Source organism: Apium graveolens, chromosome 3, assembly GCF_009905375.1.
Source record: "Apium graveolens cultivar Ventura chromosome 3, ASM990537v1, whole genome shotgun sequence".
Taxonomy (NCBI): domain Eukaryota; kingdom Viridiplantae; phylum Streptophyta; class Magnoliopsida; order Apiales; family Apiaceae; genus Apium; species Apium graveolens.
In genome coordinates, this window is record NC_133649.1 from 12778125 (window position 1) to 12783256 (window position 5132).

The window sequence follows — 5132 nt, forward strand, 5'->3', positions numbered from 1 at the left end:
CAGATATATAACACTATTTATTTATTTTTTTAATAACCAAAATTAGGGAATAATCGTTAAACCAAATTATACCCCATTCCAGTTATTATAATATACTAGCATAAATCTCGTGCGATGTAAGGGTTCTCATCAATATTTTAAATTTTTATTTATCCAGTTATATTATATTTTTAAAATATTTATATAAATATATAATGATTATAAATTTATAATAAAAATAATAAAATAACATGTGGTCGTAATTTAGTAGAATAAATAGACTATTTCTAGTAGTTTAGCAGATATATAATACTTTATATATTTAGTAGTAGTTTAATAATTTAGTAGTTTATTAGATATATAACACTATTTATCTATTTTTGTAATAATCAAAATTAGGAAATTATCGTTGAACCAAACCGTTGAACCAAATTATCTCTATTCCGGCTATTATAGTATAGTATAGATATATATAGTATAGATTTGTTATATAAGGAAGACAAATGGTAAATTGAGAATTTTTTATCAAATAAAGTTATATTTGTGTGATCATGATAGATTTTTCGAAAATAGATCGCACCACATGTAAAAAAAAGTCGTGAAAACGGCCAATTTTTTTAAAAATATATTGCGACGATGTTTATTATTCTACTCGTACAATGCATAAGTTTTTGACCAAATCATATTAACTATAGTTTAAGACTGGCCCGTTTAGGTGATGTTAAATAAGTGACTTATTGACTTATAAGCCTGCAAATATTTATTGACGAGTGTTTGTCGACCCAATTTATAAGCTGAATTTAAAATTTATAAACTGATAAGTTGAATACTAGTGATGCCATATTTTTTCTTAACTTATTTAGATTTTTTGTTATTTTATAAATTTTAATTTTGAAATATATGTTTGTAAATGTTATTTAAATTTAAAATTTACGAATTAAGATATTTGTATTTTAAAATTATTAATTTTACTTCATTTAAGTAAAAAGAAATGTGACATATAAGTAATTATCCAAACACTTATAAATTACTATAAATTACACCTACTTATAAGTATTTCACCTACTTATCACTATAAATTACTTATGTATTTTACTTATTTTAAAAGATTTTCGAAACGGGCACGGTATTTAACATTCATTCAGCATTGTTGTTAGTGGTTGAAGAGTTACGACGCAGTCGGGGCATGGATGTAGGAGGGGGAAAGCTCGAATGAGAAGTGTTGTAAAATGGTAGCAAGAGCTAGTTTAGCTTCCAGCATTGCGAAATTTTGTCCAATACATATTCTTGGTCCATATCCGAATGGAAAATATGCTGCCAGATTATTTTTTGTTGCAATGGGCACTCCTGCTGCAAATCTTTCTGGATTAAACTCGTGTGCGTCCTCACCCAAAAATTTTTGGTCATACAGTTAAGAAGCAAGATCGGCAGAGAAATTTCCGCTCCCGCAGGTAAGGTTAGTCCTCCTAATGTAGTCTCCTCGTCTACCATTCGAGTCAGTAAATCTCCCGGTGGATATAATCTTAAAACCTCGTGCAAAATCAGTCACCTGCTCATAATTAACGTAACAATTCACATCTGAATTTGTATCAAAATTTTGTGTATATGGTGATAGAAATGTTACTACTTACAACTTTGAGTTGGTTCAGGTTGTCAAAAATCAGGCGTGCCATGACTCCCCAACTTCTTCTCTGGCACGAGTTTGTCAATCAGGATGCTTGGTAAACCATGTGCAGAAGAAACTAACAAGTAAACAACCGATAGCCAAAACAGACAAAGTTCGTCAAGCAGTAATCACCTCCCTCTTCCCTGGAGATCAAAAGTTGGTGGCCAAATAACATAAAAAGTTGTATATTAACATTTGCTACCCACCTGATCTGGAATTTAGTTATCATTCCATCGACAACATGAAGAGGATATCTGTTTGCAATCAATTTCTTTCTAAGCTCAACCATTGTTAATGCTCTGTAGATAAAGAAGCATGACAAAGATAACAAATAAAGAATTAACATGAGAATATATAAATTAAAATAAACATTTAGACTTCGTAACTAATAATAGTGCATATTTCCCATTTCAGAGTGGCAAAACAACAAACTATGCAGAAACTATCATTCTAGGGCTGCGTTAAGTTAAATAGGCTCTTCAGAATACCCTAACCTCCTGGAAAGGAATCCAACTGCCAAATTCTCCGCATCTTGGTTACTTTTGCTGTACTGAAACAAAATTTCCAACTAGCTTCTTTCCCTGTATTTTCATGTACCAACTCTGTATCTTCCGGACTATCAAAGTCACCAAGTTCTTCATCCACTTCTATGTATTCACAAAGTATCTCAGACTCAGTACATACATTTTATTGTATGTTTAAGCCCCTCAAATTCAGAGTAGTAAGCGTACAACTTCCTAGATAGTTCAATATATATATAAAATAAAATTTTAAAAGTTAATTTAGCCCGAGGGAATTCACCTGTTTCATCATTAAGTCCAAACTACCGAAGCTTCTCACCATTATATTTCCACCATCCAGTGACTCTAGACTTAATACATCCGACTCTAAACTTCCGTGCCTAGATATGTGATGAAAGTCATTTACAGGTGTAACCAAACTTCTCGAAATTTCAGGTTTGGGAGGTTTCTTTGGTGCAAATCTCTTTCTGAAACCCCCTTTACTATTCGAACTTTTGGTCCTACCCACATTTAGGTCTAAACAAGTGTGCTTATTCTCTATGTTACTCGGACTCGGCTAGAAGTGTCCGACATGAACACGTGTCCAGGTATCGGACTCGGCAACATTTTGAAAAATATACATGTTTTTGGCTTAAAATAAGTGTTTGAGTCCGAGTGTCCATGTAAGTGTCGAGTGTCCGACACGGGTACTCGGAGGTAAAATGAAGAGTCCGAGTAACATAGCTTATTCTGCTACTCAAAATCATACTAGGGTGGGTTAGGAGCTAAAGGTAATCGAGGTTTCGGAGAATTCTTAGGAATGCACCTAACAGGAATCCATGAACCAAAGTTTCTAACTTTCAAACACCTCATAACACCATTGCTTTTCACCCTAAATTTAAAACTTACATCAATCAGCACAACAGATATTAAATATAAAAGACAAAAAATGCAGCATAAAACATTAAAAATTACACTGAGCTTAATCAAATTCAAACCCAAAAACATGGAAGTAAAAAGTAACAATCTTTAAGAAAATTACTGAAAATATTGAAATTGAATAAAAGTGTTGATTTTCTTACCAGGGTGTAAATAGAAGAGGCTCCAAAGCAACTCCATATAATAATTTACCTGTAAAAATCATTTCTTTTAACTGTGAACAAAAAAAGCCCTAATTGAGCTTTAGCTATTTTGGGATTTTAGGAATTTGTAATTTTATTGAGATGGGCGCGTCTTTCAGAGCACCCTTGTGAGTGACTCTTTCAAAATTTAAGGGACCCCAGTGTCCGGTCCACCTAGACACCTAAGCTAATGTAGTCCAGGGTCACTTCATCATTATATTATATAGTATATATAATTAGTGTAAGCCACATAAAATGGTATGTGAGATGATTTGATAATTAGGGTTTATAAGGTAATTTCATGTGTAAGCCCGCTTAAAATGGTACGTGAGATGATTTGATAGTCAGGATTTATAATTTAATTTCATAACTAAAATATAGTTATTTTATTAATCACATCACTATAACATAACTCCACATGCTTATAACAAAAAAAACCAATTAAAAGATAAATAAAAGCATGAAATACAAATATAGAAAAAATAATTTAAAAATATAAATAAAGATACCATTTTATAACCATAACATCATTTTATAACAATGTCATTTAACATGTGTTAAAATTATCTAAAGACTTACTCACCTAGTGAAAAATATAATTTTCATAATAAACTCTAATTATTTTTGATACATTTATAATAAGTAAGTATAGACAATAAGGAGCCATTAATTTAAATTTAATTTTATAATAATGGGTTGGCTGTCAGGGTTTATAAAGGTAATTTCATAACTAAAACATAGATAACTACACAGGTTTACAACAAAAAAAACCCAATTATTTATTTTATTATTTAAACTCATAAAATAAAGATGTAGTTTGTTAAATAAACTCATTTTAATCATTTATAATATGTAATTATTTTAAACATAAATATCCTAAACTAATATAAGAAACTATAAAAATAAACAAACATATATAAAGAACAAATACATAAATAAAAAATATAAAACATGTAAAAAGTTACATCAATTAATTAATAAATCAGAAAGTACAGAATTTTAGGTACAACAAAACAATAATATTTTAGGAAAAATGAAATAATTAAAAGATAAATAAAAGCAGGAAATACAAATATAGAAAAAATAATTTAAAAATATAAATAAAAGATATCATTTTAAAACCCCAACATCATTTTATAACAATGTCATTTAACAGGTGTTAAAATTATCTAAAGACTCACTCACCCCATGAAAAATATAATTTTCACAATAAACTCTAACTATTTCTAATGCATTTATAATAAGTAAGTATAGACAATAAAGAGCCATTAATTTAAGTTAAATTTTATAATAATGGTTTGGTCACGAGGGTTTATAAAGGTAATTTCATAACTAAAACATAGATAATTACACAGCTTACAACAAAAAAAACACAATTATTTTTATTATTATTTAAACTCATAAAATAAAGATGTAGTTTGTTAAATAAACTCATTTTAATCATTTATAATATGTAATTATTTTAAACAGAAAAACCCTAAACAAATGTAAAAAAAACTATGGAAACAAACAAACATATATAAAGAACAAGTACATAAATAAAAAATTTACATCAATTAATTAATAAATAAAGTACAAAAGTTCAAGTACAGCAAAACAATAATATTTTAGGAAAAATGGAACAATTAAAAGATAAATAAAAGTAGGAAATACATATATAGAAAAATTAATTTAAAAATATAAATATAAGATATCACTATAACATAACTACACACGCTTACAACAAAAAAAACCAATTATTTATGTTATTATTTAAACTCATGAAATAAATATGGTTTGTTCAATAAAACTCATTTTAATCATTTATAATATGTAATTATTTTAAATAGAAAAACCCTAAACAAATAAAAAAAATTATGAAAACAA

At 28.3% G+C, this 5132-nt stretch overlaps 1 long non-coding RNA gene across 2 annotated transcripts; it reads right to left on the reverse strand.

Annotated features, from left to right (window-relative positions):
- Positions 1 to 1025: 1025 nt before the first annotated feature.
- On the reverse strand, positions 1026 to 3448 carry LOC141711721 (uncharacterized). Of its 2 annotated transcripts, XR_012571438.1 has the most exons (4): positions 2140 to 3448; positions 1852 to 1944; positions 1611 to 1721; positions 1026 to 1528 (listed from the first exon to the last, which is right to left on the reverse strand). It is a non-coding gene; the product is annotated as an uncharacterized LOC141711721 (long non-coding RNA). The 2 variants fall into 2 exon arrangements; XR_012571437.1 differs by having other exon boundaries at positions 1852 to 3448.
- Positions 3449 to 5132: the final 1684 nt, after the last annotated feature.